This window comes from Charadrius vociferus, unplaced genomic scaffold (assembly GCF_000708025.1).
Source record: "Charadrius vociferus isolate BGI_N301 unplaced genomic scaffold, ASM70802v2 scaffold15, whole genome shotgun sequence".
Taxonomy (NCBI): Eukaryota; Metazoa; Chordata; class Aves; order Charadriiformes; family Charadriidae; genus Charadrius; species Charadrius vociferus.
The window spans coordinates 7,557,494-7,583,338 of NW_009650064.1; positions in this window are offsets into that span (position 1 = coordinate 7,557,494).

Sequence of the window (25,845 nt, forward strand, 5' to 3'; positions counted from 1 at the left end):
TAACTCCTATACTTTCCCATACTTTCTTGTAAGTGTCAGGTATTTTACTACAACGCAATTCTCATTTCCCTTTTAAGTTTTCCACAATGGTTAGAGTAAAACTAGCCACAAGAAACATAACAAATGTAGACCTCAAATAGTTCATGTTTGAAGACAGATATAACCAAAGATCATACTTTTTATAGGTACCATAAGCATCCAAACTTACAGCATAGTTAAACATACAAAAAAAAAATAGAATCTTCCAGTTACTTGGGCTTAGATAGAAACCAACTGTGTGAGCAGTTTAGTTTAATCATCCTACATTTGGTCTAATGGCACCATCCTTCTTAACTATTATATCCAGACTCTTCTTCTGGAGATAGGGAATAAGAACATGAGCCAGTCAATTTGAGCCCCAGTTTGTGAAAATTTTGTCCTAGTGATTTCAGGTTTCAGATCTGGCTAGCTTAAAAAAAGTAAAATAGAATCGTATCAAGCAAACAAACGATAGCTCAAGAAAGTGTGGTCCATACCATCTAGCAAAGAAAGCTACATTGAAAAAATCCAGAGGCAAGCTGTAGATCATCTATGTTGGATGACCATTGAGGTCTGAAAAACTAATAGCACTGTTCCAGGCTATCTAAATACAGCCAGGAATTCTGTAAGTTTGTTAAAATCTGTCCTGTTTTTAAAGTTGTACACAGAGATATATCTAAAATCCATGGTTAATTTCTTAAGATTTTAATTTGTTTTTCTTTCAGTCAAACAAAAGCATCTTACTGCTATAAAGAAAAAAGGGAGTTGGGAAAAATTCAAAGTGCATTTTCCCTGTGCGTCCGGTGTGTTTTTTCATTTAGTGATTTACCCAAAAGAAAATGGTTTAACCAGTTCACTGTTCCTGAAACCCAACGGGAGCTTGTTGCCCTCCAGAAAAGCACAGGAGAAATCCAGAAAGTCCCCAGAGATCTTAAACTCCCTGCTTGTCCTTGAACAATCAGGTTACCAAGTTATATTCCTCTGAGTAACTGATCATCTGGCATGAAAGCTGTGCAAAGACCACTTGATGGCTTGGGTCTATGTCCATGACAAGAAGACCGTCTGCCTTCCTGCTGCTCCAAGCTGCTGCAAAGAGGAGCACGAGAGCTGCGTATTCCCCCGCTGTAGCTATTTATTGTCTTCTTACAGACAAAGAATGTCTTCCACAAGAAAAAATAAGCAACAGAGAACTAACGGTTAAAGTTCAGAGTACAAAATGCAACTAAGCCAAGGGAGCCTTGTAAAACAAAGCACAGCAACAGTGAGGACATGTTTTCCCAGATACTGCAGCAAACCACAACAGCTTAACTTCAGGTTCAAAACAGATAAGACCAAGGGTAATGGCAAGAAAACTACTGGGAGATACTGGTGATGGTGCCTTTCTGTAACCACTGAATGACTTGCTGTCATCCTTCATCAGAAATCTTCAAGAAAGCCTGATTTTTTTCTTAAGATTTTAAAACTCATATGTTCTTCTATTTATGCTTATAAATACTTAAAAGGAGGGTGCCAGGGGGGTGGGAACAGTCTTTTTTCAGTGGTGCCCAGTGATAGGACAAGAAGTAATGGGCACAAACTTGAATATAGGAAGTTCTGTCTTAATATGAGGAGGGACTTCTTTACTTTGAAGGTGGCAGAGCACTGGACAGGCTGCCCAGAGAGGTTGTGGAGTCTCCCACTCTGGAGACATTCAAAACCCGCCTGGACGCCGTCCTATGCAACCTGTTGTAGGTGACCCTGCTCTGGTGGGGGTGTTGGACTAGATGATCTCCAGAGGTCCCTTCCAACCCTGACCATTCTGCGATTCTGTTATTCAAAGGAAGGTGTATTCTTTATCATGTGTCCTTGAGACTAGATCGAGTGGCACTCACTTTCTTGAAACAACTAAAGCAAAGACATTGTCAGGCTGATGTGGATGGTGCTACTGTTACTTAATCCACTGTTTTACAGCATAATTCATAGATTTTAGCATCATGGACGACCTGTGATCCAATCAGGCAACTGTTCAGCTATGGGGCCACCACGGTATCTGTTAAAACAGAATATGCGACAAACTGGCCAGTATTAATGGAGAAAGGCAGAAACAGTCCTGAAAGAACCTGTGCCTAGTTTTTATCATTGTGATTGATTGCATTAACATAGAACATAAAATTTGACCAGATATTTCTTACATCAAATGGCACCTTCTCTTGAAAGCTCTCCAGCCTTCTCTTCAAAATTTGAAGTAGTAGAAAAATGAATTCAGTTCTTGATGCTTTGTTTCAAAGGCTAGTTATTCTTACTGTTAAAAATTGTATCTTCCCAGGTCTTTGCTCCTTACATTAAAGACCTCTGCTCTTCAAGTAACCTCCTGCCCAAAAACATACACTCTGACCAAATCACCCTTTACCCATCACTTTGGGAAGGTACCCAGGTCAAGCTTCTCTGCAACCACTACCTCCCTGCAACAGATCCAAATTACCTTGTGGCTCTTTCTTTGTTGTTTTTCTTTTTTTTGTTGTTGTTGGTTTTGTTTTATTTTTTACGTGATTTGACAAAAGAAATAGTACTGCAAATACAGTCTTTATGATGGGTATCCCATAGTGTTTACAACCAGGGATTTTGTTTGCTTTTTGCACTCTGGGCATATGCTCAGCCAGTTATCCACTGCAAGTTATCCACTTGCTTTTGTAGATCTGCTGGTATTATTCTTTTATGCTACTGATTTTTTAGGTATAGGAAAAACAACCTCTCTTCTCCCAGATCGCTGATACATGACAGGTGTGTGCTATCAATTTGAGCATCCGGGGTCAGATGGCAAGACGTTGCAAGTGGAAGGTCTTTAACACTGCAGAGTGCTTCTTACCCCAGACCGACAGATCTTGAGCTTAACCTTCAAGGCCCTTGTGTTCTTCTTGCCTGAGGGCTGCTGCGAGCAGTAGTTGTAGTTTAGTACATATACGAATCTATTAATGCAGTTACACCCGTGTGGTACAGGTTCTGCTGCTGTCTCAACACAACTCAACCCCAATCCCAACTCCTTCGTGGTGCCAGCTGGGTTGCTGCACTGGAGCTCCCTGCCTGGCCAGACCTCTGGGGTGTGCATCACCCATGGGCAAGGGTGACAAAAGCCTCCTGCAAGTGGGGGATAGTCATGGCGGGGGAGGAAAAAAAATGTCATTGCGCATGTTGGTGCATAGCATTTTATGGCAGAGCTTGTCACATTTTACTGCTTATATATGAACATCCTCAACACATCACATCAACAAAACAAGATATATTTACTTCCCCATAGCCTACATAAATAACTTCTGGCTAAAATACACACTCACCCTTATAATGCATTGCAAAATACATCTGATTTTCTTTAGAAGTGCTTCTTTGAAAGTCTGATTTTTGACACAGCTTGTTTCACTGATGTAAACATGTTAATAGCGCAAACGTCAAAAAGTTTATTGATTTTAATTCTTGAGATGGAAAAAAATATAAAAGTTCTGTTTTGTGCTCTAGGTAAATAAATCAGCATTGTGTTTCTACTTTGCAGCCAGTGAACCGTGCTTTATGTTAAACTCTTCCTACAAATATAAGAACGTGAACAAAGCTTAGTAGTGGAGAGAATACACAAATTACCTCCAGCCTTTTAGAGGCACAGTAGAGGCTTCAAACGCTGAAAGATACATGACTAATGCATCCAGAAAACCCTGTTTCAAAATAATGATCCCAAGCTTTGTGTTAACTAGTGTAACACTAGATAATATTCTTCGAAGCATAACAGGATACGACACTGCTTGTTCATGTTACTCTTGAAGGAAAATGAGCTTATTTCATGCTTACGTTCTAAACTGGGGGCGCATGCATATGGGCACATGTACGTGCACACACACATGCACGCTCACATATATGCACATATATTTAGACGGATGCTTTTGCAAACAAAACAAAAAAATTACTGGATCTATGGACCTTACCTTCCTCCTACTATGAATGGTCTTTTCCTTAGTCCACTGAATAACCATTTGTCATGGGCTTTACTGTACCATGAAGTTATGATTAATATTATGGCTCATGTACAGCGGGTTGAAAGACCACATTCATTTTCAAAGTCACGTTGCATTGATTAGAATTCACTGCAGGTTATTCAAATAACGATCCTCTCTTTTCCCAGGAGAATCTCCGTCTGATTTTTCTTTATCCTCATTAAAGATCCCAGGTGCAGACAAAGCTTTACATACTTCTAATTTGCATTATCCTTGGGAAGGAGGTAATTCACATGCCTTCAGTATATAGCACTTGTTTTTGTAGTTTGCTCTTTCCTATCTGTCTATTTAAATAAATCAGGAAATTTAGCCTTTATAAACCCTCTGACAATAGAAAATGCCAAATTTTATTATGCTTAGTAATGAGCACATGTATTCTGAAATATCAGTTATAATTCAGATTAAGTGAAACATTTTTTTTCTTCGCTCCTCATCACGTTTTACTTAAAATACAATCTCTGCTCACTCTCTCAGTGATGGGAGAAGGTGAATTTTTAAAGCAAAGATATAGATTTCATATCAGCCTTTGACTGATGTAAGAATATCCCTCAGCAAACAGTGTGGGAAATCATTGGCAGGATTTAATAGTCTTTTTCTTTTTCCTTTTTGCTGGTCGTGTACAGAACAGTGAAAGTACATAGCATCTATAATTGCCTGGTGGAACTTAACAGTCCCATTAACCCCCAAAATGCAGCACTTGCATGGATTTCACATCTGGTTTCTGAGGCATAAGTTGTGTGGGCCTATGTTTTGCAACAAAATAATCTGTCTTGGACTATTTTTATCGCGAGCCTTTGTGTAATGAGTTTAGCCTGAAGCAGACTGACAGCATTGTTGACATTTCATTGAGTTTCCATCCTCAAGAGAGAGGAAATTTTAGCTAATTAAATAATGTTATAGTGTCTTAGAAACTACAAAGGCAACGGGAAACCACACAGCAGTCATACTGTATTTGTTAAGATCACTTGTGTATTCCTGAGGTTTTATTATGCAGAAGTCATTCTTCTAACAGTCTTTAAAGCAAGTCATACATTAGATAAGCTTCTCATAACTCAACCTTGATAATAATGTTTGTAAACTGGTTTATGTATATATGAAATGAAGCCAAATGGGGGAAAAAGCTATTGGCAAAATACTGAAACAATTATTACTGTTCATCATTTCATCACAAATGGCCAACCAGCATTGCCCATGTGTGCTGGGGGCAGAGAGACACCAAAGACCTTTTCTCTATTCCTTTGTGGCTACCCAGGGAGCAAAGCTCCTCCTCCACACCAAGGGGACAAGGGAGAAGGGCAGGGAAAAAATGGGGTCAGGCTTATCAAAAGGTTGATAGTGTGACGCAGGTCCTTTTGGGGTGGTGGGCAGTAATTCTGAGGAAGGATGGGGGTGGTGAAGACAGCGGGTTTCTCTCACCCCTGGACTACACGGTCCGGTGGTTATCCCAGCAGGAGGCAGGAGATGCTGCCTGTCCCCTTCCAACGCCACATGTGGTTTCTGTGGGTGATCAGCTGCTGATCAGAGAGCAGCCATCTCAGATTGAACTGAAACAACGAGCAAATAGTATCCACCATGAAAGCATTGAGGGCCAAGCCAAGGTACCTTCCCTTGCTTTCCACCAACTTTTCCTCCCCCTGACTCCAGCTGTCCTCAAAAACTGGTGTCAGCCCTGGCGAGCTTAGGGCTTGTGGCAGTGGCGGGTTTGGTGGAGCACCAAGAGCACACCAGCACACCAGGAAGCACAGGGTTTCACCATGAGCTTGGGTGAACAGGTAAGCGACTTCTGGAAAACAACTTCATCCAACCCATATCTCCCTACTGTCAGAGGAAGAAAAGAAAAAAAGTAAAACTGCTTCTGAGCTCAGAGTTTAGATCTGATTTGCCCAGGCATGCTCACACACTGCAGTGGGAAAATTTGAACAGTTCAGCCCAATCAGAACAGCAGGACAAATGGCTCCCCTCAGCTTCGTCCCAAGTGCATGGCACAGCAGATGGGCAACTGGACACTAGTCCAGCTCGCTATTTCTACAGAAAATGAAATAAGTCAATTACACTCTATGTGGAGTAAAGCGAATCATTTGTTTTAAACAGCTATACTTTTGGGGTGTGGAGGCCCCCTACCTTCAACCTCTTGTCTTGCGGCACACCCAGCATCTGTGATTTGCTCGGAGGGTGTTACACTGGTGGATGCTCAGGACGTGTGTTCATATAATAGTCTCAGACTGCCTGCCATACCGGGAAGAAAATAATATATTTCTATATTAATAATTAAATTTCTTTTTTTAAGATGTCAATGTTTCCCTGCTAAGTGACCATTTATGCATCTTGTTTCATGAGTTAAAATGATTCATGGTATTACGGGCTAAAGTACAATATATAGGAAATACTGTTGCTGAAGAAGAGAGTGGCCTTCTTTGCATTTTCTTTTCACGTAGAGTGTGCTATTTGCTGGTAATTTAAACTAGTGGCCACTGCAATGTGTCCTTCTAAGTTCGCAGCTCATGATAAGGAGATTTTATATTTGCATAACACCTTTCATCCTGGAAGAGCAAAGCACTTAAAAAAATTAATTTAGCATTATAATCTCCCAGCAGTGGTGATTCACCCACCGTGCTGGCAGTGAAGAGCAACTCTGAAATTGTCCCTGTGAATCAGAGACACCAGCCAGCGCTCAAATACTCTGGGACCCAGAAGGGCTGCTAATTCCCTTGATGGGGTGTGTGTGCACGCCTGTGTCTGTGCACGTGGGGGTGGGTGTGCTGAGAAGGGATCCCCCTGTAGTCATCTCCCTCCGGATGGACCTTGGGTGTTCTCCTGCACGCAGCAGCAAGCTGAGGTTCCAGCTGCACAGAGACAGAGAGGAGATCTCAGGAGCACACCATGAGCCCCCCAAAATCTTTATTCTCCCATTAAGCCTCAGGGAGTCTGAAAGATTTATTTGTCTTAATTACGTTTTGCCTGGGATCATGAGGTCAGTGGGCTCGGTGAGCTTTTGTTTTTAAGAATCTAACTTGCTTGCCAGGCGAGTTTTCCCAAGCTCTCATTTTATTGTGGTTTCCAGCAGGGGATCTTGTTTCAAGGGATATGATCAAAGTAAAGGACATTTCTTCTGGGACTTATTTTACATAGATTAGATCTCATTATGCGACTTGCTCTTTAGTCTATATTCTTTTTATAAGCTTCTGGCTATATGAATGAATTTTACATAGTAAAGTGTGAATTTATTATAATGAATACACTTTCTGAGTGAAAGGGAAGCAAAATACAGCATAGTGTAATACATTTAAGCTTCCTTATCAACAACAAATTTTGACGTTGCAGCAGTTTAATCTTATCTCAAACAAGGTTGCTGCACACTAATTTCCATGCAAATTTTCAGCTGCCTTTTCAGATTTAAATTAAAAATATATATATATATTTGCTTGATTTGTGTCAGATTTTACATTTCCTTCCTACATATAATTTTTTAAGCCTTTTTTCAAAGGCATGCACGAATTTTTAAAGTTTTAAGATCTGCACTTGATTAAATCATTACAACTTGACACCTTGAGAGTTCCACTGAGGTGGGAATTTGTGATAATGTCCAGCAGTTCTTCCTGAGTATAAAATGCTCTGGATTAGACCTGTTGGACAATCTCTAATAAGACCGAAAACTGAAGAAATTAAGAGTTAACACAGAACAGATCTTAAGATACATAGGAATTCCTTTCCAGTGTTGTTAGGATTTAGGGATTAGCAGAAGTGGGAAACAGTGTTAAAAGCCTCATTCTCGTAACATACAAATAAGAACAGGTTTTTCAATTTTATACTTCCGTATTGTATATCTATCTACAGTTCAATTTAATCTGAAATTTAGGTCAATGCATTAAAAAAATATGCGTGCTTATCCAATGTTTATGTAAATTACTTGATTTTATTTGCTGAATTTCCTCATGTGAGTAAGCAGGTACATTTTTATTATCTTATCATTTCACCCAATTTAAAGATAAAATTATCAAGTGGATGAGAATTTAATTGTCAATCATAGAATTGTTGAATGGTTTTGGCTGGAAGGGACCTTAAAGATCATCTATTTCCGACCCCCTGCCATGGGCAGAGACACCTTCCCCTAGACCAGGTTGCTCACAGCCCCATCCAGCCTGGCCTTGAACACTTCCAGGGATGGGACATCCACAGCTTCTCTGGGCAACCTGTTCCAGTGCCTCACCACCCTCAGAGTGAAAATTTTTTTCCTAATATCCAATCTAAATCTACCTTTTTCTTCCACATTGAAGCCATTCCCCTTTGTCCTATCACTACATGCCCTTGTTAAAATCCCTTCCCATCTTCCCTGTAGGCCCCCTTCACATACTGGAAGGCTACTATAAGGTGTCCCCGGAGCCTTCTCTTCTCCAGGCTGAACAACCCCAACTCTCTTATCACCTTTGTGGTCCTCCTCTGGACCTGCTCCAACAGGTCCATGTCCTTCTTTGTTGAACAGAAGAGTCGTGTGGATTTGGTTGTTGTTTGAGTTTTACAGCAACATACTCTTACCTTTCAAGCCATTTATTTGACAAGGTTTCTCAATGCAAGCGATGATCTTAGAAATAAATACAGTCATTTAGACTCCTTCCCTATTATATTACGTAAGTGAAAAGAAAAAAAATAAGCCTTCTTTTTTTTTTCTGTTAAGGACAAAATTTATCTGAATTTCCTTCTGTCAAGCCACTAAAATTAGTCATTGAGCTAGAAGAGGTGTAAGCAGTCTCAAGATCTGTCCTCATAATTGCTTGTGAAATTTGCCAGAGCTAAAAGACTTGCTTCGCTTTAGGCTGAAATACTGAGGGCCAATTTGAGCAAAATACCTAGAGAGTTTGTGCTCCCATTGATGTTGTAGTCAAGAAGCTGTCTGAATGGGGAATGGGATTTTCACAAGTATTCATCCTCCACCTCCCTCTTGACCCACTGAATTCAGTGCACAATATAGCTGTCATGAGCACTTCTGAAAAACCCACACATTTTTGTAGAGACTACTGCCCTTATAGCGAATATCTGAATCTGAGATCTACTAATTGTATGCAGTATGTGTCTACTACTTCTTCCCCAAATCTGGTTTATTCTGGTACGAAACACATGCACAAGATTGTGTACAAAGGGGTTAAATTCATACCAAGATACTTAATTGCAATCTTATTTACAGCCCGTAAGCAGCTATTATATGTTTTTCCCAGGTTATGATTCAGAGTTTACGCATCTTTAGTTTATCATAGCATAAGGCAGAATCTCAGGAAAGGAATGTTTTTCAGTTAAATGGTTAATTAAGACTTGGAGATTTATTTTTTTTTTTTCTGATCAATGCAAGTCAAATTCTCAGTGCAAGTGGTTGAATCATCTTCAGAACTCTGATCATAATTAAACCACAAGGAGGCTGTTATGATTAAACGTGGGAAGCTGAAAATATGTGAACCATAACAAAGGATCTGAATTCACTTCAAGCTTTGCATAAAATGCAGTTTCAGATTTTTTTATCTTCATATAAAAAAAGCTTTCATTCTGTACCTTCCCTTTTTTTCAGAATTTTTTCCAAGTTCAGTTACATTTCTCATAATTAAAAATAAATGTTGCACAGGTAACTGTTATCTGGCTTTCCTAACTTGTAGAAACTCCCTATGTCCTTTGTCCAAACAATAGTCTTCTTTTTATTTTATATTAAAAATACAGAATTCTAATGGATATGCTTAGCCTTTAACAGTTACACTTACTGTATTGGTAAGTAAATATTTCTCCAAATTACTTCCTCACAGCTGTATAATCCATACACGGTGTTGGTAGTCTACACTAAATTTCTAAAATCTATATTCTTTATTGTCTTCTAATTCTTTATTGCCACAATAATTTCTGTTTCTGTCTTTCTAATTAGACTATATAGCTTTTACAGAATAGCTTTTACACAGGATATTTGTTTTTCTGTTCATGTAGTTTAATCTTGAATACTTGTAATCAGAGCACATGCGTATCTAAAAAGGACCAAATTGTGTTGTCTCGCTTTGGCAAAATTCTCTTTTTAAAACAATGAGTGGGAAATCCAGGATTGTGTGAACAATTATGGGAAGCAATGTCTATTTCTAAACCAAAAAATCCCCACACATGGTCAATACTAAATTCTTACAGTTAGATCAACCTTTCTAACTTTGAGAAATTCAGAGTTGGAGACTTGACTGAAATGAAGTTGCACCAGGTCTGAACTGGGACTATGGCATCTCTAAAGCAGGAGCGATTTGACCTGTACGGAATTTTGGTGTTTACATCTTTCTCTGCTAACAGCAACACCAAAGAAAGCAGGTTGGAAGACATCCTCTCTGTGTGCATGACTGGAAGAGAAAGGATCCTCTTCCTTCCCTGTTTTCCATCCCAGTTGGAGGGGGGTGGAAATTCATAATCTCTGCTGACTTGTGGTAACAGGTAAAGCCCAGAACCAGGCACTTACATGCCGGCTGAAGGTCTCCACACAGTGGCTTCTAGTTGGAGTATTAGAATCGTAAGAAGTAGGCAGGGAGGGGAATACCTTAGACAAGAGAGAATGCTGCAGTGAGACAGATGTCTGAAACTCCATCTATGTTTTTGAAGAAGGTTTTTCATTTCAGTCCTTTTTTACATACCTGAGTAAGACTAACATTCATGGTCCAGAATCCCCTCCAGGAAAGTGGTGTGTCAGTCACCACTTAGAGGCAGACTGTGGCTTTGCGTGTAGAAAGAACCATCAAAGGAGGACTGCAGAAGGGCACCCTGATGCCCAGTGCACGAGCCTGAGGAGCAGGTGACCTAGGTTTGAGGTCCTCTTTTTGCTGTTTCTACCTCCATTGCAGAAGCTTCCTTTTTGTTGAAGCTAAACCATTAAATAGAAAGGACTGAAAATTTACCTGACTCAAAATAAGAACCAGAGAATACAGGCCACAACTGTGTAAGAGCATCTACCTGCATAAAGGTAGGTGCTTCAGCAGCGTGGGAGATGAGAAACCGTGATGAGTTGCTCATACACTTCCCAAGCTTCGTCTTGACACTAATTAAATGTTCTAAATCTTCCTTCAGATCTGGCTTTTGGTACTTTCAGCAGTTGTGGTCAGATCATTCAGTCTCAACTTGCTAAATCCAGCCCTGTACCTCTCACTTAAGGAAAACAGCCACTAATATTAATGGAAGCTTTGCCTGCATGATCCTACCTGTGATGGGACGGCGGTCTCCGTGCCATGGAAGTCCCTGAAACAGCGTCTCCCACCCACCACCACCTTCTTACAGCTGAGGGATGTGCTACTACAGCACAGCTGGCTTCCCTCAGTTCAGGCTCAGGAAGCGACCCTCTACAAGCCAGACTAGTGGGGCTTGTTCACTGTATTTTATATCACAATGGACAACATAACAGGGGGGAAATAATTGTATTGTTTTCTGCTAAGTGGGAAAGAAAAGGAAACGGCATTCCAGAGAGCAATAAAATGAAAATGAATTTGTTGCAAGAATATAGTGGCTAGGAGATTTTTTCACATTTTAACGAATAAATGACATTTCCATCCACTAAAAAAAAAAAAGTACATAAGTAGTATTTACCTACAGATCATAGCATAGCATGAAATTCTTCCTTTGTAAGAATCCTGACACAGTGATCCCCTTTTGCAGGAAATCTTTAATTACGTTCAGGGCTGCTTACCTTTAGTAATGACAGCCAGATCTTTTTCCAGTTAAGCCAGTTGCAAACCTCCTGGTTTTTTTCTGCCATCGGAACGAGTAAGTCTCTAATCCATATCACAAACATGCATCCTCATTTAGCTGGGTCTAGATGTAAAACCGGCTACTGTCACACTGAGTGCTCATGGTCAAGGTTCAAGTAATGGCTAATGCTCTAAGTGAGGCTACACATAAGTGCATTTTAGTTCCGAATGCATTGTCCTAGTTGGTGAACACAAAACAGCTCCCTAGCCATTTAATTATCTGAGATTATAATGATCCTAACTTTGAATAGGATTTTCTGCCACACCTCTGGTTTCTGAAAAACAGTGCCCTGAAGCAAAACCAAATTTGTCCTCTTTGCTTTTTGTATATTTTTTCTAATTTAATTCCATTTTTTACAGGTTTATTAAAGGGGTTTATATCTTCTGTTTCTTCACAATGCTGGTTTATAGTTAGTTTCCCTTTTGGAAGCATTAAACATATGAAAATAGGGTGCACACACATGAGGGGGTGCTTACTCATGCAAATAATCCAATTGAACTCGTTGAACTTCCTGAAGACAACATTACTCATGCAAGTAAGTGATTACAGGACTGTGTCACACAATGAACAGTGTGGTCCTGATTATCTTCTCACCTACACTGATTTTAGAACATTACAGTTCCACCGGCTCTAACAGAATTACTCTTCATTTTCCCTAATGTAAGAAAATTGAGATTCGCAGACTCGCTTAAAAAACTTACCTTGAAAATAATAATGACCAGTGAGATGAATCATTTAGGTGCAATGCAGCAGAAGTAGATCCGTAAGTGCATTTCTGCTACGATCTTGCTGATATCCAGACCCACCGCGGAGCCCGATCCCTGCCTGACTGGAGTTGCAGAGGGCTTAGAGTTTGACATTCAGTGCTCATTCTTAATTCTTCCTGACCCTGGAGATCAAATTTACTTAAAGTCCCAGGAGAAAGGTGAGGCAAATGTTACTGCATTCACCTTGTGCACAGCATAACACAAGTATAAATGGGATTAATTTAAAATATTTTCAGATGCTGTAAAATACATGTGTTCTGCAAACACTCACAGGTGGCCAAGACCAAAGATCCTTGAGAGAATTATCAACCGAATCATGGAAAATGTGCAGAAGTAGCACACAAGCCCCTCTTTAGACAGTAAAAGTATCTTAAAGAACGGCAGTTAAGTGTTACAACCCACCAGAGAGCTTACTCTCATCAGTTTTTCTTAGTGAGCATCTCTATGGAAAGAGTTTCTCCCCCTTCTTCCAGGCAGTTTTGTACACCAAAGAGAATGGGCATTTCCCAAAAATCATAGGGGGCTGATTCTGATTCTGCATTCACTTCTCAGAATTCTCCATTTTAATAACTTAAAAATTCAACTTCATGTATTTGCCAAATTAAAAACACCCTCACTCTCCAGCATGATTGCTTTGATGCATTGAGCCCTTCTAGTCCATTTAACATGAAATAACAGACTTGTGTTGATGGTGCTTTTGTTCTTGATAGTAGGAGAACTTGTTACTGAAAAATTAGCTACTCACCCTTAAGCAATCACTAACATTCCAGTTCCTGGATATAAAAATGAAGAAAGAGCAGATGGAAACAAACAAAAATTGTATTAATAATACATAACAAAGCGATGCCTACAAATGCTATTTCAATAGGGGGAAAAATAGGAAAAGTACAGTTTTCATTGGGTCTTAATGTATGTATCCCTCTCTAATGCTTCCATCTTCGAGCAGTTCTGTTTTATTGACACAACAACACAAATTGCAGAAGTAAATTGAATCACGGGCTCAGAATGTAAAAATCAATGAGAAATAATTTTGTAGCACTAAAGTGAACAGTGTAATGCTAGGTATTCATTTAATTAACCATGAGCCTTTCCACATAATGCACAATCATTGCCAGCTTTTCAGCTCACGGTTATTCCAGGAATAATGGGTTTGGGATTCATCTTTAGAAAACCTGCATTAATATTTGAAAGCATTTAAATCCATTAGTGGGTCATCTGAACACTGCAGGTCACTTTTACATTGCTAATTGAAACAATAGTAATGGGTTATAATCTACTATCTAATAATGCCTGGAGTGTTTTACCGCTTTTATATCTGCAGATTCCAGGAAATATGTAAATTTGTTGCTGAACTGTTATAAAATATGGAAATTTAAACTGCAAACATGAAAGTATTTCTTTTTATAAATTAAAAAATCCACACACACAGCATTAATAAACTGAAGAGTTACACTATATTTTGATGTCAGGATAAATTCCTTTCTATAGACCTTCCAGTGTTTGTCGCTTCTGCGCTGTAGGCTCAACATCTGGCATTCACATTTTCAACATTGCCATTAGGAGAAAGTGAATATCATTAAACCAGTGAGTAAACAATCATGTCATTGTTTCCATATGCAAGCTATACATTGACTCAGTCTGCTGTGTTCTGACAGCACTGTGTTTTGTTGGGTTTTTTTCCCCTCCACAAATTGATGCAATCATTTTGTTTTTCATGGGATTTTCTGTAATATACCAACATTTCTCCTGCATGTGGAAGTAACCATGCCATATGGAAGTATGAATTTAGGGCAGGTTAGGTTTAGTTTTGTGCTGGTTTTGTTGTGTTTTTTTTTTTTTTTTTTCTTAAATTAAAAGGTACTGAAAGGTGAAGTTGCTTTATGAATCTTGCAGATAATTGAATAGAACACAAATTGATACTTAAACCCTCATTTTCATTTTTAATTAAACAGGCATCTTGCACATTTACCTGCATCTTCATAGGCTTAATTACAGTCTGATTGGGCAAAAAGATCCAGAGAAGAGCATCTCATTACATCTAGGTAGGCTGCACTGGCAGGAATGTGTGGCATGTGTATAAGAGAGGAGGCATGTGTGTAAGTGAACATGTTTAAATAATTTACTCAGTTAATAAAATATGGATAGTATGTTTGAGGGAAAATTGTGGATCATTACATCACCTTTGCCCTCCCCAGTGGGAAAAAAAAAAATCAGTCTGTAATTTGGTTGATGGGAGAGAATTAAAAAACATATATTGTGGGTAACATTTTAACACAAACACATTAAACTGGAAACAATTCTGTATTCAGCAAGGTAAACAAACTTCTTGCTTCCTGGTGACATGCGTGCTGCCCTAAGATGTGCCATTCTGTTTGGGAAAGAATGGGTTTTGTGGGTGAATAAACCCTACAGCTTTTACCGCTGATACCCCAGTAGTGTGATAGTTGGTCCTCTAAGAACACAAAGCATCCAAACCTCCCTTCTTGCTTTGTTTTATAAGGGGGAAGGGCGATGCAGACTGGATCTTAATCTGTAGGTTCTGGTTTGAGGAGACAGTGTTGTGTCAAGAAAGCTCTAATAATTTAATTAGTATATTTCTTAAACAACAGCTATTGATCAGTGTTGTCAGCCGCTGTCAGAGGCAGAATCGCTCCTATTCAGTGTCTCTTTTGACATGCAAGGAGGAGGAGGAGGAGAAGAAGGAGGAGAAGGAAAGGAAGGAGAGCATACAGTGTTTCTCCCCAGTTAACTGCTATGCCTCTCCCCAGTAACTGCTCTGCAACGGAGTCCAGCAGGTAGGGCTAGCAGAGGCAGTACGGTCTCAGGAGACAGAAAACCTCCTCCAACCCCAACAAGAAATAATGCACGAGCAGGCACGTCAGCGCTGTGGAGTGAGAGCCCTTCTGTGGTTTGGGAGGGCTGCTCTGCCACAGTGAGATGGCCACAGTGCGAGGGTGGTGGTCCATTAAGATAAAAAGAATATCACCTCTGGTTTTCATTGCTATGCAGGGATTGAATTAAAATAATCTACACTGGTCAATGATAAAGATATTAAAAAAGCAGTTGTTAATTGAATTTAAAAAATATGCAAACTTTAATGAAGTAGCAGGAGATGCTCATGGGTAGTCAGTCTCAGCTCCAGCTGGTCATATTCTAGAGTGGAGTTGAGAAGCACTAACTCTGAGCTGAGAAGAAAGGTATCCACAGAGATAGAAATTACCTAGAGCTACAGAAGATCCAAAATTCCCAAGATATAACCTCTCCCTCTCTACCCTTTCATCAGCACAGGCCAACCCTTTGTAAACCCACCTGTGACTCTACAGTTCCATGGGGAACTAGGGAGCCTGTGCTGCCTCTCTGCCTAGCACATATCTTCTCTAAGAACACCTTGGATTAGCCAGCCAAAATCCCAGAACCTGGAATACAGTAGCCATGAATAACAGGTAGATGCTTCGGCTATGAACAAATACCTTTCCCCTTTATTTCCAACATATCATGTAAAACAAATCACTGACCATGCACACAGGCAGAGTGTCAGTGGTGATTCATAGAAACCTTCCAGGTTGTATGGAAAACTATCCCTGAGCACCAGCCTTGTGTGCTGGAGAGTAAGCTGCCAGTGAGCGGAGCGTTTGCAGCCTATTCTCAAATTTGTGCTTGGTTGGGGTTTTATTTAACATTGGAAACCCTAAACAGATGACTGTTCTGGATAATATGGCTTGTGCTGTTGGCAAGCATGCAAAAGAGCACTTATTAAACAAACAATTTTTATTGTTTTTAAAAGCTTTAAGAAGGCCTTTTTCCCTTCGTTTCTTGGAAAGGAGTAAGATCTGTAATTTCATGGCATGGAAATATTGCTGTACTTTAACAAGGGCTTTTTCTCTTAAAAATAAGTATTCTCTACTGACTGGAGACCCAGAACCTTTCACCTCACCTTGTTTATCACAGGTTCAAATATAGAAGCAACCATGTACCACTACGTCTGGCCACCTGGCCTTGAGAAAAAGAAGGGATTTTTCTTCCAGACAGGTGTCTGCATCAAAAGGACAGTCACTGTTGGCCAATTCGTCAGAGGGGCAACAGGCAAAACATGGAGACGAATCTCATCTTTCCACACTAGAATACTTTTCCATACGCTGCAATGGAGGTTATTCAGATAAACAGCGTGTTCAAACACTGCGGTCCTTTCTCTGGCAAAATTCCCCTCTGAACTAAGTTTTGCTTGAGTGATGACAGTGTTTGTCGCATAATAAGGCCTTTAATTTGCTGCAATGTCAATAAGGCACCTTGTCAAGGATATTACACTTAATTAAACAATAAATAAACCAGACCCACCCTGTTTCAATCAGATAAAATTTGCCCAGTTGCCTGGGTTCAGAGGCTGACAGGATTCAGGGACCGTTTAGGTGACTCCGAAGTGGTGCAAGGAGTTGAGGCTTGCCGGGCTGTAACCCCGAGAGGGTGCCTGTGCCGGTCTCGGCGAGAAGCATGCCCTGCCTTCACAGATGGGGAGACAGGGATAGCTGAGGCTAAACAGAACCGCACCAGCAGCACAGAGAGTCTCAAGGGGAGTGTGTCCCTGTTGAGATATTTTCCCTTGGTAAAATTAGCAAGTTCAGCTTCAGCTGTGCAATATGTTGGCCAAAATCTCAAGAAACCCTGGAACCAATTTATTCCATCTGGAAATTAGTTTCAGCTTTTATTGCTTTCGATTTTTGTTCCAGAGAAGATTCAGTTTCCAAAGGGAGGTCTCTGGTCCTTTGTCCTCCAGGATTTTTTTTGTATTTCCAAAGTGTATTAATTAAAAAGTTTTGACAGATCAAAAGAAGAAGGAAGAAGAATAAAAAGGAACAGCTTGCTTTTCTTCTTGCCATTAACTCTCTATACAATAAGATGTTTCCAGGCAAGCTCCTTTGCAGGTACATCTCAAATATCAGCATTTGACATCAGATCCTGATGCAAAGCTAAATAATTCCTTCTATTAAGCAGGTATTTTTACCTGTTCTTTATATCAGCCATTTAGCGGGGCTGCAGCTGAGCCTTGTATTTAACCCCTTGTCATTAATAAGCAAAAGGAAAAAGGGACTGGAGTGGAGAGGTACCCAGTGTTTGTTAAAAACAATCTGTGTGTATTCATTGCCAAAGCAGTTAAATATTCCTAAATCATATCTGAACATCTGCTTCTGGTTTAGTGCTTTGATTGAAATTATTTTAAATGTGCTTCTACCTGAAAATGATTTCTTTTAAAAGGTGAAGGCTGGTGGTGATTTTCTCACTAAGAATGACAGCACTTCATCAGTGGAGCAGCCCTAGCTCTCAGGAAATCCACCATCTGCTTACTTCTCCACTTTTTAAGGAACAGAAAATCTGAAAACCAAAGAGTAACAAGAAAAAAAAAAAAAACCTGCAAGTGAACAATCCTAATGGCTTTCACATGCAATGTGTTTCTCTACACAGTTCACCAATTTTCACAGCAACTCATTCTTCTAAACTGGTAACCTTGGGTAATCTGCTAAAAGTTTTCCACCCAGAAATGCAGCCTGTTTCTGATGAATGTTGACAAATGAAGTACAAAAATTGTGAATGAAGTCTGCCATCCTGGGCTAACTTGCTCATAATTCAGAAGTAGTTATGAATAAAGAACTTGAGTGCAAGATGAAGGGAAAATAGACACAGCCCCCAAATATACATTCATTCATGAGCATAAGATTGAAAGACATCTCCAAGACTACGAAATTGAACCCCTTTTACTACAGGCAATGATACAATCACTTGTTTAAGTGGTGTAAATGTATCAATGTCCATCCGAAAGCAGGTTAAGATTTCACTCTTACTACTGCTTATTACAGATTCTCACTCTTTATCTACTTCTAGCCTCTAATCTACTTCTGATTTCCAAATATATTTATTTATGGGCACTCTATTCAGCTTTCAACAGCATCCTCCAGCTGAAACCAATTTTTCTATGTCCTGTGCTTCTTCTCTCTCCTCCAAGAGTGCAAGAAGCAATCCTGTCCCCCTGAGTTTTTTGTTTGCTAGGTTATAAGAAAGCGGAAGAAACTTGTTTCCACTCATACTACAGGTTTTAAGTTTCTCCTCATCCTACTGCTGCCCTTTCTTTGCACCTTTACAATTTGAGTTCAGGTCCGCAGCATTCAGGTGATCAGATGGACACATGGTCCGCACTGATGCCTCCTATGGAGGTACTTGCTGTTTCCATATCTCTCCTGAACCCACCAGGTCTGAGAAGTTCTTCACATCTGCCTTGGCCAAGGCCAGTGATGCCAGTGGGATGACTCACATTGTAGGCTTGTACAGTGAGTACAGGCCATGGACTTTCATTCCTGGGGGGATGGAGTAGGTCTTTTAATGATCTCAGTGAATCTGCATGTGTAAACTTGTGTGCTCACCCCAAACGCCAGTGATTCCAGAACAGCTGTGCTGCAGTCTCTGTTTCGTACTCTGCAGGAACATAACCCATCTCGCTTGTGCTCCTCTTCGCATTGGTTGAGGCAATCCCACCGAGAAGCAGGATGTACATCTTTCACCTGCAAAAGCCGGCTGCTTCACACTTGCTCCGATGCAGAGAAAATTAATCCTAAATGCTTGCAAAAATCCTCTGCAACTAAAGATGTGTCTGCAACCTCTGAATAAGAGGTAGATGTAAACACATAACTCCTCTATAAACCTCCTAGTTCCCCAGTCAAACCAAATTTGATAAAGTATGTTAAAAAAAGGACATGAAATAGAGAAAAGAAAGAAAAGCAAGCTGCTATTCAGCTGAAATCCTCTAATCTCTAATAAACTGGGTATTATAGCAAAATTAAAGAGGAAACATATGATGGCAATATTAAGACCAAAGGCCATTAGTAAAGAGAGTCACTGCCAAAGCTCACATTCAGTGATATCTCTGTGCTAATGGACATAACATTCATTAGCACACCCAGGCTCATTCTGGCTCCTGTTAGTGTTATACTGTTTGCTTTATGCCTCTGCAAGTTGTCTTTCCTTTCCTGTTTTCTCCATCACTAAACTGAAAGCTATTTGACGGTTTCTGGCATCTCTATTAAATTGTGGGAAACATGGAAATGATTAACTTTTGAACCACGAAACTAAAAACACTCTTGTACGTTCTGAAGCCAAAACAGGTCGTGCACAAGGCAGCTTCTTCTGATAGCGCCCAGAGAGACAGCGAGAGGGTGCGGGGAGAGGGGGGAGAAGGATGCTGGCCCCGTTGGCTGGGATTTGGGTTTTGTTGTTGTCATTACAGATCAAAAGGCTGTGATCACCTTTCTGATTGCTTCTTCCCGACTAAACAACCTCGAAGTGAGTTCATTAAATATTAAAAAACCCTGATATCTATTAATGTTATCGGACACATGAAATATGCCTGATGGATTTATTCTGCTGTAAAGGAACCATATCCCAGTGTCCCTCCTGGGACCATGCTCCAGCTGTTTAAACTATAATTCCATCACTAGGAGGAATGGTTGAGGCTGACCTCCACGAAATGTACTCATTGTTGCTCAGCCTGTGAATTGTAAATGAAACCTTTTGTAATAATGTTAAAATATGCATGCAGAGGAATTAAAGCATCGGAGGTCAGCAGCAGAACCTCACAGTGGGGTCGCTGTCGGCTCAGAGCAGCTGGTGGCTGCACTCCAACAAAAATGATACCTAGAGGTTGTTTACGGGGCTGGCTGTGTGCATGACTGGGCTAGATGGATCTATCGCTGCGTCTCTGTGAATCTCAGTCTGGTTTTGATTGTCTTCCGCTTCAGCCTCGGTTGTTTTGAGCGCCTTGCTTTTTTGGAGGAGCTAAGTTTCTGGTTACCTTCTCCCCTATTCGGTGCCAGAGCTCTTTATTGCCCTACGTGGGATCATTAAAACATTATCCTGCATTTTAAGCCTCAGCTTTCCACATATTGATTTTGTGTCTGCTTTCTAGTTATTTATGACTCAAACACTGTATACATGACCATGGAAGAAGGAGCATATGCATAAATTCCAGCTAGTAAAAACAGTGGAGTCTGGGACAGCCTTTCAGTCTGGAGCCTGAGGGAGGAAAAACTAGCCACTGCCAAGATGAACCTTGCAAGTTTATGAAAGGGTTAAACAGTACCTTTGCTGAGCAGCAGTAGGCTGCACCTATGATGCACCTATGATCAGGAGGTCCCTACGCTCTGGTTTTATGCGTTTAGGGAGACACATGTCAAACTACACAGTGACACCCTGGTATTCTTTCTTTTTCATGCTTAACATGCTGTGAAAGTCCTCAAATGCCCAAAGTGTTTTAAAAGCTTTATAAAAATTAAACACTCCCCAAAAAGACTATATGATAAGGTTTAATAAGAAAGATAAGTGGCAGCTTCTCTGCTGGGTTTACTGTTAGTTAGCCAATGCCACGTCTTCAGTATTAGCAAGTAATTGAATTATATGTCCCAAAAGTGAGGAACGGGCTTCACCTTGATACTGCCTAAGCAAGGGTTTCACCAACTTAGCACCTTTGTTGTCATGTTCTTCAAAATCCTCAGATCCCCTCAGACACGCCAGTGAAATAACTGGGTCTGCAGGTTTCGAGTAAAGGTTTTCTAAACTCAGGGCTAAGGACTAAGCACTGGAGATAGATTTTGAAAGATTAGCCCCAATGTTTTCCTTTGTGAGATCTAAATTTAAATTATGAAAATGAATTTTCCAGTCTTGTTCATAATTTTCCAGAGAAAAAAAGTCATTATAGTATCTGGCTCAACATGGTGTTCCCACCAAGATAAAATGGAGACAGCACTGGCCCAGACCAGTTACTGTTGAAGAATTACGAGAAGTAGTTTGGGATAACACCAGCTTGCATGACACCTGGTTTCTATTTTAACTCCACACCTGTCCGTACAATATAGGAAGAAAAAGAAAAGAAAAAAAAAAAAAAGAAAAAAGTAGAAAAGAAAAAGACTCCACTGTCTGAATAGATTTTACTGCAGTAAATGTAGAAAATTATTAATTTAGACCCACTACAGCTTTTTTTAAGTGAATCAAAACTTTCCTTGACTCAGCTAACCCAGTCCTTTGATAGGAATAGGTGAGGGTTTAGTTCTATTATTCATATAAGAAAAATCAGAGAATTTTGTCAGGTCCCAATCAGGTGCTGTCCAAAACAGACATGGAAGGAAACATGAATGAAGCAGCTTATCTTTAAAGAGCACTGGCTTTGTTCTCCATAGAGATAATACTACTGTACAATCTTCCAGTTGCAGTTTTAAGATTGGTTTCAAAAGGCCGTGCATTAAAGGTGCTGAGAAGACATACACAGATTATTCACAGCAATGTAGAGGAGCCCATTCAGACAGTGAATTTTATGATCTGTTTTTCTTTCAGTTGTACCAGCTCAGCCTTAAAGCTTTTTGTGCTGAAGAGAGTGTGTCTGTGCCCATTGTGTAGTTTCCAGCATCCGCCCACCACATGGGAGCAATGCCACGAACAGCCTATGGACATGTGGACAACATGTCATACCATAGCATGGACAGCCCTACGCCCACCCCAGGAGACAATACATGAATACCTTCTGAATCTGTCGCTGACTTCAGCCAGAAACGAATGGAGCTGGAACCCAGCAGGACTCTCTCTTCATCCTTGCAGGCTTTAGACTAAAACAAGCAATCTGGGGGGAAAAATGGATTTTCTCTTGGATTTTCTTTAGGCAAAACATTTTAAAAGGGAAGCTTTAAAAAAAAAAAAAAAAAAGAGAAGGATATTCCTGATAGTTATTAGCCCTCTGTTTAGTTTTACCCTTTCCCAGATGTTGTTTCCCTAGGGAATTCTAGCAGACAGACCAGGGATCATCACAGCTGGCATCTGAACAGCACTGTGCAGTTAATAATGATTCACAACCGCTGCACCCAATCTCACTGGCATTTGCCTCCGCTAGGACAGAGCACAAATGTGCTTGCAATTAGAAAGGAAGGAAGAATGTAACAGAAATGCTGTTTCTTTTTAAACAAGTAAGTGTAATTTTTCATGTAGGCTTGGGACCATGCCCACAAGTAATTTGCTTTTGTCAAATGGAACATGAAAACCACGCACCCAATCCTGCAAATGATTACTCATGAGCGCAGTCTTTGCTAGCACAAGCGCTGGCACTGAAGTCAACAGCAGGCTAGTGTGGGTAAGGATTACTCGTATGAGGAAGGGCTTTCAGGATTGGCCCCAAGAGAGGTATGTGAATACTCCTTCATGGGACATAAGCTTCAGGGAACTCAAAATAGGTTAATTCCATGCCTGATTCATTCCATGGACCATTTAACGAGAGCCTCTGGAATTGTGCAGTCAGTAATGAACTGCCAAGAACTGAAAGTAATCACTGCTGCAATTATTAAAATTTACACTTGGATTCTGTTACCTTTGCGGCAGATATGGGTCTTGAATTAAGTGGCCCAGAAATCCAAGGACTTCCCACAAACAGTTCAGCAGCCCTTTCAAAACCACAATCCTTTTACTTGAGCTTATTACCAGAGCTGCTGCTGCACAAAAGTGCTGTTATACTAGTTTGTTTTCCTGCAGTTTTAACAGGGTCTTTGCATCGCAGAGATGCAAGAAAAGGCTGCTATATCAGTAGGAATTCTGGGGTGATAGATCATGTAGACTTTCTTTTTTCTAAAAATAATGGGTCTGATCATTCCTCCTGACCTACAAACAGCTTCACATTTTCCCTTAGGGAAGTACAATGTACTGCTGTATAACACGTATGTTCTTACACTGTGCCTGAGCCACATAAGGTGTAGACACAGACTCTTTGGGTAGTCCTTTATTCCCTGTATTATTACCATTGCCAATCATGAAAACTTAGAGCAGCTTCGTTCTGCAAAGTGCTGAGCTTTCTGGCCCTGGTCCAGTAAAGCACTTGAGTACAGGCTTAACTTTGAGCACATGCATCTCATTGGAGTTGATGAGACTGCTCATTAGATGCTTTCAGATCAGCTGAGTCTGATAGGCTTCACACTAGGATACTTAAAAATCTGGAGGAAAAAAGACAAGCTCTGCTTGTAGTTTTAGAAATGGATAAATTGTCAAAATAGCAGCAAATGGGTATAGCTGGTGCCTGCTGGTAAGTGTAGACCATCATCTCAACCTCAGTTCTTGCAAAACACTGGAACAAATAATCAAATTAACTGTTTCAACAGACTAGAGAGAAAACAGAAGTACAAGAAAAGAGTCAGTGTGGCTTTGTCAGGAACGGCTGATTCGCAGTAGTTCTGCAGGAAATGCTCCGGGGATGACACTGGCTTATAAACAGAATGAGTCAATGATGTTCAACTACTGCAGAAAGAGCAAACATATCTCACTGAGTTTTATAAATAAAAGTATATATATGGGAAGACAGTCAAAGTGATCTTTCTGTCCCTCTTGCCACTGGGAAAGTTTCTTTTGGAGCACTGTGGCTGCTTTTGGGCATCTTGGTGGAGGAGTTTAACCCAACTGGAGATCATACATGAGAGAGTCATGAAAATTATAAAACCTTTTAAAAACATGACTTGGGATGAAAGGCTGAAAAGATTTGGGTTAGTTTTGCTGGGGGAAATTTGAGAGGAATTCTGGTACTCAAGTATGGGACAGAGGCAGCTAGGACAAGAAGAGTTTACACAGCAACATGAAAGATTCAAATCAGACATTAGAAAAAATTTTCCAGTGCTAAAACTAGAGGAGGACTCTGAGGAGACTGTGGTGCTTTGCAATCAGAGTTTTGGGGGGACAGGTTAGGTAAACACCCACCAGGGATGCTCGAGGTAGAGCTGCTCCTGCCTTGGGACTGAATGAGCAACTGGGCAAGCTCTGAGGTCCCTTGCAGCCACAGCTTGCTTTGGCTCTGTGCATTTACTGTGTCAGCTACTGTGTCCGTATCTCATTCTCTGAGAGTCACACACGCAGCCTTTTACAGGACAGGGGTCTGAGGCCCCAGACGAACAAAGCACTCAAATATGAATAATCCTTTTAAAAAAAAGATGTCCTCTTACTTCTTTGAGGTAAGTAGGCATTAAGAGATTTTGTTACAATGAAGGTTTAGGGGCAGGTTATTAAGAGTGAGGATGTACCTAAAGATGGTACTACTAAACATGTAGTTTGAATTGCCCATATTTCAATTCTTTTGAAAACAGTGAGAAGAATATAGATACATACACCTATATGTGCTTTGAAATATGCCCTGCTATGCCTTTCATGTGACTGTTGGGAGGCTCATGCACGAGCTTTTGAAGGACGTGAATCTGCCTGTAGATGGGGAGCCAACCACCAGAGTTGTGGAGCAGAAAAGAACAGCAGAAAGCTCCAAGTCTGAACCAGGACTTCAGGGTTTGGGGTCAGGCCTGCCTTCCCCTGTGTTTCTATGGCAAAAATGGAGGAAAGCACAATCAAAACATCAGGGATTTCCTGCCATATGTGGTGTGCTCCAAGAGCCATTTTTCAAGGAGAGGATCAACCGTCTATGAAGATCTCAACATTTCAGATTTTCCCATGACTATCTTTCTGGTGACAGTAGGCATCTTTGTTAACCTTTCATAGCTGGATGGATAAAGTATAGGATGTGTATGGTTGAATATTTATTAAATAACTATTTTTTGGCTAAAAATTCTATAATTGAACACTTTAAATAGTTAGTATTTGTAATGAGGCATCCAGAAAAAAAAGAACATATAATTTGCATATTGTTTCAGTTATGCATTCGACAAAATATGGCCACACTAACAAGTAAAATAACTTGAAAAACAAAATGTTGAAGTAATCTTTCAACATAAAAATCTCATATTGTTGGTATTTCTAGCCTCATAAGCATATTGTTCATACCATTCTGTTTAAAACAGTATTCATGAAGTACGGAAGTACATATAGTCTCAAAGTAGATATTACCATGAGGGAATTCAGCTTTGATTTTCAAACATACTGACTGAAAGGCATTCATCCTTTGATAAAATAAAGCCCGCTTCACACAATAGTACACTTCTGGTTGAGTAGTAAGGTCCAGATCAGAAAATGCGCATCTGCTGCTACCTGAGTCCGTGTCTGTCTGCTCGGCAACCCCTAGGACCGTGACCACCCACCGCTCTCAGCCTCCTTGGAGGATGAGACTAATGTAATAAAGTGTAACACATAGACAACACACTATTCCAATGTCAAAAAATTACATGTTTTTTTTAGATTTTTAGACTGCAGATCCTTAGGGGGTGATCTCCAGATTGTCCTGGCAGGTTATTCTACTGAGGTCTACTGATTGCATGGGATTTCTGTAGAGGAGATGCACTTTTGCTGCGGAATAGGTG